General features: G+C 43.9%; 1 protein-coding gene across 25 annotated transcripts in view; it reads left to right on the forward strand.

Annotated features, from left to right (window-relative positions):
• The window catches only part of ABHD13 (abhydrolase domain containing 13), a 341021-nt gene that overhangs the window by 181516 nt on the left and 140279 nt on the right, over window positions 1–19226 (forward strand). For 11 of the 25 annotated variants that reach the window (XR_004539859.1, XR_004539853.1, XR_004539850.1 and 8 more), the window contains one exon: window positions 16297–16487. The exons of 13 other annotated variants lie outside the window; for them this stretch is intronic. The gene's annotated coding sequence lies outside the window, so the exon portion shown is untranslated. Of the gene's footprint in view, window positions 1–16296; window positions 16488–19226 lie in introns of those variants that run through there. One more of the 25 variants, XR_004539846.1, reaches the window with a different exon arrangement.

Consider the following 19226-nt stretch of genomic DNA (forward strand, 5'->3'; position numbering starts at 1 on the left):
CTGGGGTATTCACCACCGACCACTACTCCTCCACCGATGCCGGAGCTCGAGGACACAATGGGATCTCTCTCACCGTCCCGATCCCTGTCCCCAATGGATCCAGAGGCCTCGACCTGTTCGAGCCCGTCTTGAGGCCCTGCAATGGCCGACCAACTGTCCTTCTCATTCCTTTAACAGATGGCTGACTCGTTCCTTCGATGATGACATGGACATCCCCCTGGATACGGGGTCCAAATTCTCAAAAGAATACATGGAGACTATGCGCCTCCCTCAACCACCGGTGGAGTCCCTAAAGCTTCCCTTACACAAGCTACTGGACCAGACTTTTGCACGGTGCCTCAAAACACCTTATTCGATCCCTGCGGTGCCGGGTAAGTTGGACACCAAATCCCGCACTGTTCATCGTAAGGGGTCCGACGGTTCTCAGCTCTCCCACCAATCCCTGCTAATGGAGTCCTCACTGAAGCGGTCCCATCCCTCCCAGGTCTATGCCTCCGTCCCACCAGAGAGGGAAAGACCATGGACCGGTTCGGCAGGAGAGTTTACCAGAACTCCATGATGGCCTCAAGAGTCCTGAATTACAACTTCCACTTCACAACATATTTGGAGTTCCTTTTGTCCGTACTCCAGAAGTTCACGCCCTACGTGGATCCTAGGGCACAATTCGATTACCAGGAGGCATTGGCTTCGTTATCCCAGCTCCGGGTGCAGCTTATGCAATCCTCCTACGGTGCCTTCGAGCTCGCGGCTAGGGCCGCAGCATGTTCAGTGGCTATGCGCTGGCTGGCGTGGCTGAGGACAATCGACATGGATCCAACCTCCAGGACAGGCTTGCCAATGTTCCATGCGCTGGCACCGACCTCTTTGATGAGTCCATCGAGGCTTTAACCAAGAAGCTCTCGGACCATGAGAAATTCCAGTCCATCCTGCGTCCAAAGCCCAGGCCTGCTCCTCCTCGTTAATCACGCCCACCGCTGATCTACCAGCGGCATTACCCCCCAAAACAGGCTCCCCCATCCGGTAGCCTGTGAAGAGGCAGCACCCGCAGAAACACCAGCAAAAGTTTCAACCATCTGCTGTTCCTAAAGCTCCTCAGCCCTTTTGACTGTCTCAAAGAGAGCATAACCTCAGTCGTTCTACCTTTTTCAGCAACTCCTCTTATCGGAGGTCGCCTCCACCATTTTTTCCATCAATGGACGACGATCACCACCGACCTCGTCAAGGAGGGATACTCCCTTCAATTCCACCAGGTTCCTCCGGAACATCCTCCAAGAGAGTATCCTTCCAACTTGACACAGACCACCCTTCTTCTCCGGGAAGCACAGGCCTTGCTGCAGCTCGGAGCTGTCGAACTGGTCCCTCGGGACCAATAGAACAAAGGGTTTTACTCCCGGTACTTCCTTGTCCCGAAGAAGACCGGCGATCTGCGACCCATTTTGGACCTCAGGGTGCTCAACAAGTTTCTAGTCAGAGAAAAGTTTTGCATGTTGACCTTGGCATCCCTGTATCCCCTCATCGAGCAGAATGACTGGTTATGCTCTCTGGACCTAAAGGAGGCCTACACTCACATTCCCATTCATCCGGCCTCACGCCAATTCCTCAGATTCCGGTTGGGACATCTTCATCTTCAATACCGAGTGCTTCCCTTCAGCCTGGCCTCATCCCCCAGAGTCTTCACCAAGTGCCTGGTAGTGGTAGCCGCATCACTCAGGAACCTCGGCCTCCAAGTGTTTCCTTACCTGGACGACTGACTCATCAAGGATTCCACGTCTCAGGGAGTCGACCTCGCAACCCAGAAGACAATTTGGTTATTACAACATCTGGGATTTGAGATAAACTTCCCAAAATCCCACTTACAGCCCTCCCAGACTCTCCCCTTCATTGGAGCGATCCTGGATACTACCCAACTCCAAGCGTTCCTCCCTCCCCCACGCATGGAGGCTCTTCTTCACCTCTGCCACTCAGTGTCCTCTCGCCCTTCCATCTCGGCGAGACAGATGATGGTCCTACTAGGCCACATGGCCTCTACAGTACATGTGACTCCGTTTGCCAGACTTCACCTCAGGACGCCTCAGTGGACCTTGGCGTCTCAGTGGTCCCAGACGTCCGACCCTCTGACTCAACACATCCAGGTCACTCCTGCTCTGCAACAGTCTCTTCACTGGTGGATGCTATCCTCCAATCTCTCCAGAGGCTTGTTGTTCCAAACCCCCCGCCATCAGAAAGTCCTCATGACCAACTCGTCGACTTATGCTTGGGGGGCTCATCTGGACGGCCTCCGCACCCAGGGTCACTGGACCAGCACGGACCGCCAGTGCTACATCAATCTCCTAGAACATCTCATTCGCAACCAGGTTGTCCTCATTCGTACAGACAACCAGGTCGCCATGTACTATGTGAACAAGCAGGGAGGCACGGGATCGGCCTCCCTCTGCCAGGAAGCTCTGAAAGTGTGGGATTGGGCGACTCACAACAACACCTTCCTCAGAGCAGTCTACATTCAAGGGGCACACAATGCTTTAGCAGACAGCTTGAGCCGTCTTCTACAGCCTCACAAGTGGACCCTCAACTCCACGCCCCTTCATCACATCTCCCTGTGGGGAACGCCTCAGATAGACCTCTTCGCAGCCCCCCACAACTTCAAACTGCCTCACTTCTGCTCCAGGATCTACACCCCTCAGCGCCTCGAGGCAGATGCATTCCTCCTGGACTGGACGAATCGCTTTCTATATGTGTTTCCGCCTTTTCTTCTCATTCACAAGACTCTGGTCAAGCTGAAGTCAGACCATGCCACCATGATCCTGATTGCTCCACGGTGGCCCAGACAACCTTGGTACTCCCTTCTACTTCAACTCAGCAGCAGGGAGCCATACCCTCTACCAGTTTTTCCATCTCTGCTTACACAGCATCAGGGATCTCTACTTCACCCCAACCTGCAGTCTCTACACCTGACAGCTTGGTTCCTCTCAACGTAACCCCTCTACAATTTTCCCAACCTGTGAGGGACGTCTTGAAAGCTTCAAGGAAGCCTACTACCAGACAATGTATTTCTCAGCATCAGGAGCCTCAACATTCCTCCTTGCCTTCACTTTTGGACTACCTTTTGCACCTGTCTCAGTCTGGACTCAAATCTTCCTCCATACGAGTCCACCTCAGTGCAATTGCTGCTTTTCATCAGCCTCTTCAAGGGAAACCTCTCTCTGCTCATCCTGTGGTTTCCAGATTCATGAAAGGACTTTTCCACGTCAATCCTCCCCTCAAACCGCCTCCAGTGGTTTGGGACCTCAATGTTGTTCTCTAGTGAGCTCCAAGCCTTGGTCTCGGACCCACCTTTCACAGTCTTCCATCATGACAAGGTGGTTCTCCGCACCCATCTGAAATTTCTCCCGAAAGTTGTCTCGGAATTTCATCTTAACCAATCCATCTTTCTGCCACACTCTCACTCTGGAGAATCTGCTCTTCATACTCTGGACTGTAAGTGTGCCTTGGTTTTCTACCTAGAATGCACCAAACCTCACAGAACTGCTCCCCAACTTTTCATCTCCTTCGATTCGAACAAGTTGGGACGCCCCATTTCCAAGCGCACCATCTCCAACTGGATAGCGGCTTGCATCTCATTTTGCTATGCCCAGGCTGGATTGGCCCTTGACAAAAAAATCACAGCCCATAAGGTCAGAGCTATGGCAGCTTCTTTCGCTTTCCTCAGATTGACACCGATTGAGGAGATTTGTAAAGCTGCCACTTGGTCCTCGGTTCATACTTTCACCTCTCACTATTGCCTGGATACTTTATCCAGATGGTATGGACATTTTGGCCAAACAGTATTACAAAATTTATTCTTCTAAGTTGCCAACTCTCCCACCATCCCACTATGGTTAGCTTGGAGGTCACCCATTAGTGAGAATACCTGCCTGCTTGTCCTGGGATAAAGCAATGTTACTTACCCTAACAATTGTTATCCAGGGACAGCAGGCAGCTATTCTCACGTCCCACCCACCTCCCCTGGGTTGGCTTCTCTGCTAGCTATCTGAACTGAAGAGACGCGCCCTGGTCTGGGCGGGAAGACACTCGCGCATGCGCGGTGCGGGCGACTCGAAACTTCGAGTTTTTCTTCAAGCAAGAATGCTTGTGAGGCATCCGCATCGGGGCTCCGTTGGATCACGTCACCCATTAGTGAGAATAGCTGCCTGCTGTCCCTGGATAACAACTGTTATGGTAAGTAACATTGCTGTCCAACCATTACATCAACGGAACAGGAAAACCACTAAACAGTTCCAAGTTGTAGCCAGGAAACATCGAGCTGTCTGCGGCGGCAAAACACTGACACTCGTAGAGAAGAGGAACCCGGCAAGAGAGGAGAAAACAGTCACGATCATGAACCCCAACTGGGTCTGGTCCAGGTAAGCTTGCAGGAGCTCGGGCGATTCAAATACTTTAGTAGAATTATTTAGAGTAACAACCATTCGTGCCGGATACTGGAGACCATAGCATGCATTGAGGGACTTCAGTCGCGGTCTTAATGCAAGGAAAGACTTTCTTTTTCTAGCAGTGGTTTTTGCAAGATCAGACACAATTAGTATCTTCCGTCCTTCAATGATCAGTCCAGGGTGACTTTTGGCCACAGTGAGGATTTGTAGAGCCTGTGGAAAGTGAAGAAATTTAGCTACCACCGGGCATGGGGAAGACTGATTGAGGCACATGTGAGAGGGTACTCTGGAGAGCGCTCGATGTCCACCTCACAGTCCAGGTCCATATTTAATACTTGAGGTAGCCATTTTTTAAGGAATGCAGTCATATCAGACCCTTCAATATTTTCTTTTAAACCAATGATTCTTAAATTATTACGTCTGCTCCTATTAGCAATATCTTCAAGGTCTTGTTCAAGCTTTTTTATACGTTTGTCAGTGAGATCTTGGAACTGAGCCGATTCCAGAGCAGCAGAATCAGCCCGGGATTCAAGTTTTTCAATTCTCAGTTGAAATTGAGATAAAGAGGAGTTGATCTCAGCCAAATCTTCTTTTAGCTCTTTTGTAGTTTCAAAATGTTTTGTGGTCAATTCTCTGAGGGCTCTAATTTCTTTCAGCATAACATCACTGGAAGTTGCAGACTTTTTCTCAGGAGCCATTTTTTCTGGTGTCGGTGGATCCTGTTTGGTTCTTTTCAAACTAGCAGTTGAGCTAGGAGAAGTATCCATTTTACATGGTTTAGAAGCCGACATTTTTGTCTTTTGAAAAAGCAGAAGAAAAGTCCCCAAAAAAGTGAGGAAAGATGTCAGGCAGTCAATAATCTGAGTAGGAATGGAGGAGAGTGAGATTCAAGCGTCCATCTTTTCTGTGGCTCAGACACGCTCCAGAAATGTAAGTTTTAATATTTGAGAACTTCTGGCAAGATGAGATCTATGAATATTCCAGTCTAAAGGAATCAAAGTGCCAAATTTTATTTTAAATGCAATACAAATGCACTTAAATTGAATTCTGAGATACACTGGAAGCCAATGTAATTCCTTGAGCAGAGGGGTTACGTGATCAAATTTACTCTTACCGAAAATAAGTTTAGCTGCAGTGTTCTGTATTAATTGAAGTCTCTGCAGACTGACCTTTGAAAGACCCAAATACACTGAATTGCAGTAATCCAGCCTTGACAAAATGATTGATTGAACCAATACAGAGAAGTGTTGGTGAAAAAGTGCTCTCACAATTCTCAGAGCACGGAGGCTGAAAAAAACACTTTAATAACTGAGTTTAGTTTGTCCTTAAATGTAAGTGAAGAATTGATAACAATACCCAGTATTTAAGGAGCATGTATGGTTGGGCAGACTGGATGGACCACTCAGGTATATATCTGCCATCATTTACTATATTACAATGTTAAGAAACAGGACCGGATTCTAAAGAAGTTGGATGTGAGAAGAGCACTTCTTCAATATCTGGAGGTTACCAACAAGTTGGGCTCTGACCATCATTTTGTGTTGACTAATCAAACTAAGCGAGGCACACCAGTTTTCAAGGCCATGATTTTTAGATGGATCCGAAGAACCATTTCATCAGCATATATTGTTTGTGGTAATCAATCTTCAGTTTCTGTGCATTCGACCAGAAGTGTAGCTATGTGGTTGGCGGCAGCTAGAGCAGTTTCTTCAGTGGAGATTTGTAGAGTGCCAACTTGGTCCACTCTGCGTACATTCGCTAATATTTACAGATTGGTTGTGGTGATAAGGGAGGACTCTGCCTTTCGGTCATCAATGCTATGTGCCAGCGCAGGCATCCCACCCTAGATTTTTGGGATTGCTTTTGTAAATTGTGCTTGTCCAGAATGACACTGGAGCTCTGAGAGGTTCTGGCGGGTCCTCTTAAAGAGTTCAATAAATCTTTAGAGACGGGAGTGGTTCCTTGGGACTGGAGAAGAGTAGATGTGGTCCCTCTTCACTTCAGTTATTGGAAAAATAATGGAAACATTGCTGAAGGAATGGATGGTGAAATTCTTAGCATCTAATGGATTACAAGAGCCAAGGCAACATGGGTTTACTAAAGGTAAATCATGCCAAATGAATCTGATTTAATTCTTTGACTGGGTGACCAGAGAACTTGATCAAGGATGTGCGCTAGATATAATTTACTTAGATTTCAGCAAAACCTTTGACACGGTTCCTCATAGGAGGTTCTTAAACTCTATGGGCTGAAGTTAGGGCCCAAAGTGGTGAACTGGATTAGAAGCTGGTTGACGAACAGACGCCACTTAATGAAATTCGCTCGGAGGAGGGTGAATAGTGGAGTGCCTCAGGGATTGGTGCTGGGACCGATTCTGTTTAATATGTTTGTGAGCAACATTGCTGAAGGGTTAGAAAGTAAGGTTAGCCTTTTTGTGGATGATACCAAGATTTGTAACAGAGTGGACACCCTGAAGGGAATGGAAAACATGAAAAAGGGCCAGCAAAAGTTAGAAGAATGGTCTAACATCTGGCAACTAAAATTCAATGCGAAGAAGTGCAGAGTGATGCATTTTGGGGGTAGAAATCCAAGGGAACCGTATGTGCTGGGAGGTGAGAGGCTGATAAGCACTGATGAAGAGAGGGACCTTGGAATGATTGTGTCTGAGGATCTAAAGACATCTAAACAGTGTGATAAGGCGGTGGCTGTTGCCATAAGGATGCTAGGCTGTATAAAAATAAGAATAGCCAGCAGAAGAAGAGATGTTGAATGTCCCATTGGTGAGGTCGCACTTGGAGCATTGTGTTCAGTTTTGGAGGAAGGATATAAAAGACTTGATGAAAATGGTAAGGAGTTTGAACTAAAGAAGTATGAAAAGAGAATGGAAGACCTAAATATGTATACTCTGGAGGAGAGAAGAGACAGGGGAGATATGATACAGACATTTAAATACTTGAAAGGTATTAATATAGAACCAAATCTGTTCCAGAGGAGAGAAAATGGTAAAACTAGAGGGCATAATTTGAGGTTGCAGGGCAGAAGACTGAGGAGCAATGTTAGGAAATTCTTTTTCATTGAGAGGGTGGTAGCTGCCTGGAATGCCCTCCCGAGGGAAATGGTGGAGAGGAAAATGATGATGAAATTTTAAAAAGCGTGGGATAAACATAGAGGATCACTAATTAGAAAACAAAGGATGTAAATTAAAGAACTAAGGCCACTACTGGACAAATTTGCCAGGTCTGTGTCCCTTATGTGATGATTTGGTTTAGGATGGGCTGAGGAGGGCATCAATGGGAACTCCACTAACTTGGAACATGAGGATGTTACTGGCCAGATTTTATGGTAGATATCCTGAAAATAGGATGGTTGGATAGGCTGGAGTGAGTTTGGAAGGCAACTTCAGGTGGACTTTGCAGTTTATGACCCTAAAATATCAAAGAACAGACAAGTTAATTTAATCATATATTTTTAATGGATATACCTAATGGGCAGACTGGATGGACCGTTCAGGTATTAATCTTCCGTTATTTACTGTTATTTTGTTACCAAAGGGCTGATTCTATAAACAGGCATTCCAATTGTAGGCGGTGGTAGGTGTCCTACCACCACCTGGCCGCCAATCAGGATGCACGGTTTTAGCAAAAATATCCCCAAGGCAGGACACCTACTCTATAGGTGTTTGATGTGGGTCTAGGGCAGGGGTCTGCAACCTTTAAGACATAAAGAGCCACTTGGACCCGTTTTCGAAAAGAAAAAAAAACTTGGAGCCGCAAAACCATTATAAAACAAATCTAACACTGCATATATTGTTTCTTATCTTAATGCTATATACAGGATCACTAAATTGAAAATAAAATCATTTTTCCTACCTTTGCTATTTGGTGATTTCATGAGTCTCTGGTTGCACTTTCTTCTTCTGACTGTGCATCCAATCTTTCTTCCTTTCTTTCAGCCTCCTGTATGTTTCCTCTCCTCCAGACCTCATTCTCTCCCCCAACTTTTTCTTTCTGTCTCCCTGTTCCCCCTTCTTTCTGTCTCCGTGCCCTCCCCCAAGCCACTCGGTTTGCTGCCACCGCAATCGGGGAACAGCCCCCAAGCCACCGCCGTCCCAAGCTTTCCCTGCAGAAGTGTTGCGCTGACCAGCATTCCGCTCCCTGACGTCAATTCTGACGTAGGAGAGGAAGTTCCGGGCCAACAAGGCATTTCTCCTCATTCCATCCAGCCTGAGCCCCATCTCTCCTTGATCCAGCATTTCCCTTCTGTGTCTGTCAGAATTACCATTCCACCTATTTTCCAGCATCCCCTTTCTTTGTGTCCATCTCACCTATATCCCTATCTCACCACTTTTTCAGAATCTTCATTTGTCTCTGTCCTTATCTTTACGCCATGTTCACCATTTGCCCTTTCAATGTCTTTATCTCCCCCCCCCCCACACTTTTTCAGCATTACTTCTATGTCTCTATTTCACCTCCTCTTCATGTCCCCTCTGTATCTCTATCCTTATTCAGTAGGTCCTGCTTACCCTTTCTCTTCTTTGTGTCACTATCTCCATTTTCAGCTTTCCCCCCCTTTTCCTTTGTTACTGCACCCTGTAGCTAGAATCTTTCCACCCTCCCTCCACTCCGGCCCAGCCCAGTATGAAAGATTTCCTTTTGTTTCCCTCCCCTCTCTCTTTCTCTCTCTCTTCTCCTCCCTCGCCCACGAGTCCTGCATCTGGCCCTCTCCCTTCTACCTGCACCTGGCAACACCCCCCTGCTCCGCGGCTCTCTTCAGCAACTCGTCAGCAGCAGTGATCAAGACAAGCTGCCGACATCAAGGCCTTCCCTCTACGAGTCCCGCCTTTGTGGAAAAAGGAAGTTGAAACAAGCGGGGACTCGCAGAGGGTAGGCCCCGACGTCAGAAGCTTGTGTCGATCGCTGCTGCTGAGTTGCCGAAGAGAGCCGCGGAGCAGGGGATGTGGCCGGAAGCAGGTAGAAGGGAGAGGGAGATAGGAAGGCTGTAGATCTCCAGAGCATGACACCGACCCCGGCCAGGATGATTTCTTTTTCAGGCGTGCACCTTACAAGTCCAGCGTCGCGGCGGGAAATAGCCATGCTGAGCAGTGAGCTCAGCACTACTCAGATGAAAGCCCTTGCTTGCTGATTGGTCCGGTGGCACGGCCGCCGGACCAATCAGCAAGCAAGGCTTTCATCTGTGTATGTGCTGAGCTCACTGCTCAGCATGGCTATTTCCCGCCGCGACGCTGGACTTGTAAGGTGCATGCCTGCGTGACACACTACCGGAGCCGCAGCAAAGGTGGAAAAGAGCCGCATGCGGCTCTGGAGCCGCAGGTTGCCGACCCCCGGTCTAGGGAGACAGGTAGGGACACCTAAGCTCGCCCAAGGATGGGTGTTATTTTGCCCGGCAATGGCCTTGGATGAGTTTAAGTGGCCCTAGGCATCTCCCTAGGGCTGCGACAGATGCCTGAAATGTAGGCCAGCAAAAATGCTGGCCTACATTTCAAAAGTTAAAAGTAGACATGGCTGGCTGAGCTGATTGCAGCAAAGGAATCCCCGATCAGCTGATCCAGTAAGACTTCCCAGAGCCTTACAGTGTCCTGCTGATGGGGAAAAATACCTCTGCTGCAATCAGCTGAGCTAGCTGCAACAGAGAACCCCCCCCCGACACGTACCCTCCAAATTACCAAAAGGGATGCCCACTCCCTCCTGTCGCCGACCCTCCTGAACTCCTGACACCTCTCCCCAATTGTAGCCTTGCAGGGGGGATGCCAACTCCCTCCTGCTGCCGGCCTTCCAATGCCCTGACCCCCCACCCCAACGAAGACTAGCAGGAGGGATGCCCACTCTCTCCTGATGTTGGGCCCCTTCAATCCCCTGAACCTCCCCTATAGGAGGGGCCTTAGGCACCTTAGCCAATCAGGGCCTTAGGCCTCTTTTTAGATTCTGTTAAAACTATCTTCCAGTCAAGGAAATTTGACTATGTTTCACCTCTACTAATTAAAGCACACTGGCTCCCCATCAAACATAGAATCACTTATAAAATACTTCTACTTACATTCAAAACTAGAACTTTTAACCAACTGGAATTCATAAACAGACTTCTTATACCGTATGCCCCCCTAAGATCACTCCGCTCTGCTACACAACATCTTCTTAATACCCCCTCTGTAAAAAATATTAATACCATGTGCTTAAACATCTTTTCGGTCACTGCATCCTCCCTCTGGAACTCTATACCTAATTACATAAGAGAGGAAACAAATTTAAACCAGTTTAAATCCAAATTAAAAACCTTATTTAAAGACACTTTTGAGTAGTACCTACTCTTTTAAAAATGCTTTTTAATAGCAACTGCCCTTCTAAGGACAATTTGACCTCCTTTCTTTTAGCCTTTCTCCTACCTCATGTTCTTTCCTTCAGTGTCTCGTTCCTATAAGATTGTAGTTCAACCCCTTTTTTCCTTTTGTACAAGGCTGTCTGTTTGGTTAATTGTTCCCCCAAATATGTTTGTTAACTTGACTGTTCTTATTGATTAATGTACACCGCCTAGAAGCCTGATTAGGCGGTATAATAAATTTTTAAATAAATTTGAAACTTGCAATGGGTGTGACCTAAGACCCTGATTGGGTGCTGGTTAGAGAATTGGGGGGGGGGGGGGGGTTAGGCGTCTAAGACATGATTCTGTTTAGGATCCTGGTACATGATTCTCAGCTTCTTAGGTGGCCAACAAGACCGGCATCCTTACAGAATCAGCCCCCTATTGCACTGGAAAAAGATTAAGTTCTTACCTTGCTAATAACTTTTCAAGTAGATAGGTGTGTCATGTTGGACCATCGTCCTGTCATTCCTGTGTCTGCCTACTATCTCATTCTGTTTTCCAAGTTAGGATGTCAGTTGGCCCTTTGGGCCATGAAGAATATTGTATTTATAGAGCTCCAACAACTAAGATATGAACTGAGAACAAACAAACAGCAACAAAATGCTAACAGGTAGTACACCTGTTGGCATTTTGTTGCTGTTTGTTTGTTCTCAGTTCATATCTTAGTTGTTGGAGCTCTTGCTTGAGGACTAACTGTAAATGGCAGTAGAGCTCACTGTGAAGTAAGGGTTAGAGAAAAAATCCAGAGTGGATTCCTTCTGCAGAGGCTCGTGACCTGGGGAGATAACCCACTTGTCCAAGATGACACACCTATCTACTGAAAAAGATATTAGCAAGGTATGAATCTAATCTTGTACAATCATACTCTATTCCTAGATAAGTGGGTTATGCATCCCCTATTGTGACTTCTCGTGGGAAGCCTCATTTATATAATTTTTCAGATCCTTCCCTCTTCAGGATGGTGTTTTGGTCTCCTGTTGCTTTCCTGCAAGAGAGACAGTTGGAGACAGTCTTTTTTGCTTGTGTTTAATTTTTTTCTTCTATTCAGTTTATCATGTGACTTTACATCTTTGTGGTGCAGAGATTCCCCGTGTAGACAGCTCTAGCTGTGATAAATTGCAGACTTAGCAGATAGTCTGCTTCCAGGGATTGACTGCTTTGCAATACACCTCCTGTACAGCCTGCACGCTCAGATTGGGGGCTCAGGGACTGTTCCCTTGGGAGTTGGTTCACCCCAGGTTTGTCCGCTAGTGGGTGAGCGCAGGCTGTGTCATTTCGTGGAGGTGTGTCCGGGATCAGAGCCAATTGTTCCTCTGCAAGGTCTTATGCGCAGTATGTCTTGAGGGTGGCAGAGGTCTCCGGCCATTGGTGTCAGGCCAGAGGGGCAGTCAGAAGACCAGCAGTCCAGTTTGCAAGGCTTGTTGAGGCAGAGGATCTCTCTCTAAACTGTTTCAGTTTCCTTTACTACAGCTCCCATAGTAACATAGTAGATGACGGCAGATAAAGACCAGAATGGTCCATCCTGTCTGCCTAACCTGATTCAATTTATTTATTTATTTATTTATTTATTTATTTATTTTCTTAGCTATTTCTGGGCAAGAATCCAAAGCTCTACACGGTACTGTGCTTGGGCTCCAACTGCTGAAGTGTCTGTCAAAGCTCACTGCAGCCCATCCACACCATCCCAGCCATTGAAGCCCTCCCCAGCCCATCCTCAACCAAAAGGCTTTATACAGACACATACCATGCAAGTCTGCCCAGTACTGTCCTTAGTTCTTCAATATTTACTATTATTTTCTGATTCTAGATCCTCTGTGTTCATCCCACGCTTCTTTGAACTCTGTCACCATTTTCCTCTCCACCACCTCTCTCGGGAGCGCATTCCAGGCATCCACCACCCTCTCCGTAAAGTAGAATTTCCTTACATTGCTCTTGAATCTACCACCCCTCAACCTCATATTATGTCCTCTGGTTTTACCATTTTACAATTAATGGATTTTCTTTCTGAATTGAATACATATGATCCTCATATAAAATTTACTTACATTATTGAATCTGATAATATTTCATTTTTGGCTATCAAAGTAATTAAAAATGATCAGAAGTTAGATATAAATATATATAGAAAAACGCTATTACATTATCAAAGTTATCATCCTAAACCACCAGTGGGATAATTTTTACGTCTTAGACGCCTGTGCACCAACCTGGAGGATTTTAAGATGCAGACTCAGGAAATGGCAACCCGGTTTGAACAGCGGGGCTGTGGGGGACAGGGTTATCAAGTCAATATATTACATTACATTACATTATAGATTTCTATTCCGCCATTACCTTTCGGTTCAAAGCGGATTACAAAAAGAGTTATGGAAGAAGGGTTATAACGTTTGATCAGAGAAGATTTCCAAGAGAGGGAAAAGTAGGATCTGGGGTTAGGGAGGGGATGGTAAGAGGGGGTTAAGCTTTATCATGGTATTAAGCTTTATTAAGGGATTTCTTGAAGAGTATAGTTTTTATTTCCTTTCTGAACATCTTGTAGTCTGGGGTTGTTGTCAACAGGTTGGAGATTTGGTTGTCTATCTTCGCTGCCTGAGTGGCCAGTATAAAAGGGCTGTTCATTGTCACCGTGACTGGTTATTAACTTCAAAAAACCAACGAGAAAACAGGCCTCCACAGTATGTGTCCTCCCTCATGCCACCAAATCTCGTGTTATTAGAGATATTATATGTAAATACTGGCCTATAATAAAAATTCATTACAACCTATGAACTTATCCACAATTTGCATACACTAGAGGTCGTAATATAGGAGAAATATTGATATGTCAAACTAAAAAACAGACAAATTCCAATACAGGCCACCAAACAAGTGGACACTGCAAATTTTGTAAACATGTGATTTCAACTAACAAGATTTACACAGGTAGTCTATTGTATCATCTGTCCATGTGATCTATAGGTCAAACAAGAAGATCTAGAAAAATACGTATAGCTGAACAGCTAAGCTGTATCAGACATCAACGCACACAGGCTCCTATAGTGGAACACTGGATCGAACACAATCACACTGAAAATGACTTGAAGTATTTGACACTTTTTCATATTCCATCAAATAGGGGTGAAAATATTTCATTGTCCCTTTTAGGGAATGAACAAAGAATGATATACAAGTGGAACACTATGACCCCAAAGGGTCTAAACACAGAATTACAATGGATAAAGGCTAGCTTCCAAACCCACGAGATAATAGAACTTTTTATTTCTGTTCTCTTTCTTTTTTCTATTTCATACAATCTAATAGAAGTAATAATAAAAAAAAAATAAAAATTATAATATTTATGTGTTTTTATACACATGACACAATAATGGGGTGATATTTACTGCCTCTACTGGGCATGGCATGACTTGAGCCCCAATATATATTCACCCTTTAACATGCTTTTCCTGCTTTGTAGAGTTTTATACTCTCAGTCTCTTTTATCAAAATAGTGACCTTTTTGGGGAATATAATCTTCTTTCCAGATTGTGCTTTTTTATGACTAATATTTTTTTGCCCTGTCCATGCACTATTTAGTGAATTTTCCTTTATAGTTTGGCAGGATGCTTTCATATTCCATGATGAAACTGAGTTGAAATTGAGGCTTGAATTTGCTAACTCTGTGAATGCGTAATATGCCTTAAAAGCACTGCATAGCAGGATCGCCAGCTGATCTTAATTGGCGGCCCTGAGAACGCCATCGGCACCATTATTCAGATCGCCCCGGCACAAGTAAGAACTTTTAACAGTTTAATATATACTTCTATAACATTTATATACTACTGTAAGCCTTTAGCGTTCTAGTTTTCTTTGCCCCTACTTAAATTAAATTAGAACTTTGCTTGGTTCATCAGCCAATCCAGGAAAGAATACTATTCAAATTTTACTGCACGCTATTTAAAACCATAAACGGTGACAGCCTAACCTACCTGAACAACCGACTCATCCATAATACCTCAACCAGACATAGAAAATCTCACACCCCATTCACACACCCGCCAATCAAAGAAGTTAAACGAAAAAAACTTTACGACGGCCTCCTAGCCACCCAGCAGCGAAACTGAATAACCAAATCTCCAATCTGGTGATAACGTCCACGGCCTACAGTTTATTCAGAAAAGAAATAAAGACCATACTCTTCAAGAAATCCCTGATTAAGTCTTAACATCACTATTACCTCATTCCTCCTATCTTCTTCTTAACTCCCTGAGAATACCTGCCCTATTCTCTACCTTCACTAGTCATGACCACTGTTCTCTTCTTGTAACAGACCAACCTTAAATCTTTTGTAATCCGCCTCTTGAACCGCAAGGTATAGCGGAATAGAAATCTCTAATGTAATATTGCTTCTTGAAATTTCATCTTAGGATTCCTGTTATTGGATTCCCGCACAACATTTTCAAACTGCCTTTCCTACCCATATGAATAATGAATTACACATAAATTGAACTAATGGTAAAAGTTAGTGAAAGGCGATTGCCGGTATCTTTCTATGGTTATGATCTTCAAATAATTCAAAATACTGCCATAAAAATTATTTCAAAAGCACATAAATATGATCATGTTACTTTTTTGATCAAAGCTCACTGGCTTCCTATAGATCATTGAATCACCTACAAAATAATGTTGCTGACTTACAAGACTAATGGCTCCTTTTACTAAGCTGCGATAGCTGTTTTAGCACGCACTTAGCATGCGCTAAATTGCCCCGCATGCTAGACGCTAATGCCAGCATTGAGCTGGTGTTCTAGCCATTTAACACGCGCTAAAAACGCTATCGCAGCTTAGAAAAAGGAACCCTAAAACTTCCGGCCAACCTGATTTTATTAACAGGCTAATAATCCCCCATACCCCCCATCGTACATTGCGTTCATCTAATCAAAACTTGCTATCCATCCCCTCTTTAAGATACATTAACACTATGCGCACTATTATCTTTTCTGCTATGGCCCCTACCATCTGGAATTCAGCACCAAATTATATAAGAGAAATTACATCCTTTGACAAATTTAAAAGTAACCTGAAGGCTTTCCTTTTTAAAGACGCATATGATGTATAATAGTCCTTTTAAGGACGGCATTGGAAATCTGTTCCTTGCCATTTTACAATCATTTTAGCCTATTTTACATTATTTTAGGCTATTTATATTTTCTTCCCCTTCCTTTTGTTTTTGGGGGGTTTTTCCCCTCTTCTCCTCTCTTTCTCTTTATATATATTGTATTTCTGCTCATTTCCATCCTGTATCGGTAAGTCAATGTTTGTCGGTGCATCTGATTGTTTGAAGCATTGTTTGAAACTATTTGTTTTTAGTGTACGTTCTTATTATATCCTGTTTTTATATATTATGTAAAACCACTTTGAATTATGATAAGGCGGTATATCAAATTTTAAATAAACCTGAAACCTGATGTACCCGATGTGTTTTAATCCTATTCACTTATTTTATTGGTTGCAGATACCGACATACACTGCTCCTGAGGAAGCCATTTCGGTGAAACTCAGGTCTGGATAGGGGAGTAATTGATGTTTTAACCTCACGGAGCACTTTATCACACAGTACACACCATGCAAAGAAATAAAAATTGAAAAATAGAATCTCCTGAGTGGACCCATTGGGCTGATAGCGATACAATTTTCATCTTCACTCAGAAGATAAGTGATATTTTTTTTATAACTGTTTTTAAATCTCCATTGCATTTATATTAGTGCATACATATAATAGTGCAGATCAGTATGCTTATATGGTATAATATCACTATTATGGGACTTGAAAGAAAAGTGTGATGATGATCCCAATTTGTTTTCCCTATTGGTTCACAACTGGAGGAAGCACTTCCCCAAATCCGAATGTTGGGCAACAGCTAATTCTTTTAGAACCACTTTTCTAATAAATCTTTCAATTTGTCTATAGTAGAATAAATCACTTGGTGCAAGGCCATATTCTTCTCTCAATAATTCAAAGGAGACAATTTTCCCTCTTCAAACAATTGGCCTAATATTTTAAGACCTTTCCCCAAAGATGAAAGACCACATCAACTTCTCCTGGAGCAAAATTAGGCATATATAGAATAGCTGCCCCCATAAAATAATGTTTTTCCCCATAGCATCGCCTACATACCTGAATCCACAAATCAAGAGTATGTCGTATTACAGGGTTAGACTTCTTAGCTATTATAGAGAGTGGTGAGAATTGAAGCCAGGGTATCGTCCACAATGGAAATGCTCCCAATATCTTCTGTTCCATACATATCCAAGATTTTCCACTATCCCATTTCCAATTAACTAAATATCATAGTTGGACTGCTTGATAATAATATTGAAATTGTGATACTGCCATTCCTCCCAGTTTTATAGGTTGATACATCATTGCTCGAGAAACTTGGAGATTTATGGTGCCAAATAAAAGCGAATATCTTGCGCTCTATCTGTATGAATAATTTAGGTAGGGCTGAAAAGAGGTATAACAACCTCGGAAGGACCACCATCTTTATTGTTTGAACTCTACCCAGCCAGGAGATATTTAGATGTTTCCACCTTTCAATGTCTCGCCATAGCTTATACCTGAGATATTTGAAGTTTGTCGCACCAATTGATCAAGAAGCTCTATAACTAGTGCAAAGAGAAAGGGTGATAAAGCACCACCTTGGTGAGTCCCTCTCCCCAAAATAAAGCATTCAGTATATCACTATTGATGTTAATTGAAGCCAGAGGGGCCTTATATAACAATCAAAGCCAGTGTAGGAAAGTTCCATATATCCCCAACTTTTCTAAGACTTGAAAACAGATAAGGCCAATAAACCCTATCAAATACCTTCTCGGATCAATTACCTTAAATAAGAGTCGAATCATTTCCTCCACCAACTTGACACAATATATGACAGACTCGACGAATATTTATCGAAGGTCTGGCGACCTTGTACAATCAGATCCACCAGTTGTTGGCATATATATTTGTAAACGTATAGCTAAAATATTAGTAACCAATTTATAATCCCGTCTAGTAGTGAAATGGGGTCTATAAGAGGAACAGAATATCGGATCTTTACCTAGTTTTAATATCAGAGTTATACCCGCTAAATGCCATGAATATGGCAGTTCCTGTCTATCTACCAAGGTATTAAAAAATTGCAGCAATGGGGGGGATCAAAGTCATTAGAAATGTCTCTATAAAATTTAGCAGTAAAACCATCTAATCCTGGTGATTTTCCTACTAGGTATATCATTAATAGCCCACGTTAATTTCTTCCACTGTAATGGGAAGGGAAAAGTTCCTGGTTTCCCCAGGAGTAAGACTAGGTAGCTGTATTGAATCAGATAAGCACGAATATCAGCTTCTTCCACTATATATTCAAGTTGATATAATTGTTGATAGAAATTAATAAAAGCTTGCTGAATCTGGCCTAAGGTAGTACAATCTCCAGTTGGGCCTTGTACACGAGTAATACTATTATGGAGTTGTATTTTTTTCAGCTTATGGGCCAAGATTCTACCCGCTCTATTATTTGTTTCAAAATATTCCTGGTTTATCCATTGGAGTCTAACACTTATTATCTCCAAATCTAATGCCTGAAGATCTAACTTAAGTTGTTGTAATTTTGCTTCTTTATCAGGGGGTAGAGTCCCACCCTTACAGTTCCATTCTAATATATAAATCTGATCACGCAGTTCTCCAATCTTAAGCATACGTACCCTGCGAACATGTGTCCCTAGGGCTGTAATTTTACCCTGCATTACCATTTTTAAGCATTCCCAAAGAGTCTCTGGAGAGGTGTCTCCTGTGTCATTAAATTGTAAATATTCTCCAAGATCCTTACTCAATTGTTGCACATGAGCCGGGTCATGTGCAACCAATATTTTCTTCGAGATTGGGCAGATTGCATCACTAAATTAAAGCAAATTGGAGCATGATCAAACCATATCCTAATTTCAATGGAAGAAGAACTAACAGCTTCCATAAAATCTTTCCCCACCAGCCAGAGATCAGTTCTGGAATATGTAGAATGAACTTCTGAATAAAAAGTATAATCGGTCTCTGTTGGGTGTTCATATCTTCATAGATCAATAAGATCCCATCTAATATAATAAAATGATAGGCCGCGCATGCGCACTAAAAAAATCGTGTTCCCTGATCCGTCGCGGAAACACGATTGCGCATGCGCGGGTTTTACGTCACCACCTGATCACTTAGTACGTCACAGCCTCCCTGCTCTACACAAGCCTGACCGCAGCCAGACGACGATCTCCGTTCCTCTTTTGCCACCCACCCCCTTCTCTTCCCCAGAGCCTCCCTGCTCTCCACAAGCCGGACCGCAGCCAGACAACGATCTCCCTTCCTGCTGCCGCCGCCGATCTCTGTTCCTCCTTTGACACCCACCCCCTTCTCTT

This window comes from Geotrypetes seraphini, chromosome 6 (genome assembly GCF_902459505.1).
Source record: "Geotrypetes seraphini chromosome 6, aGeoSer1.1, whole genome shotgun sequence".
Taxonomy (NCBI): domain Eukaryota; kingdom Metazoa; phylum Chordata; class Amphibia; order Gymnophiona; family Dermophiidae; genus Geotrypetes; species Geotrypetes seraphini.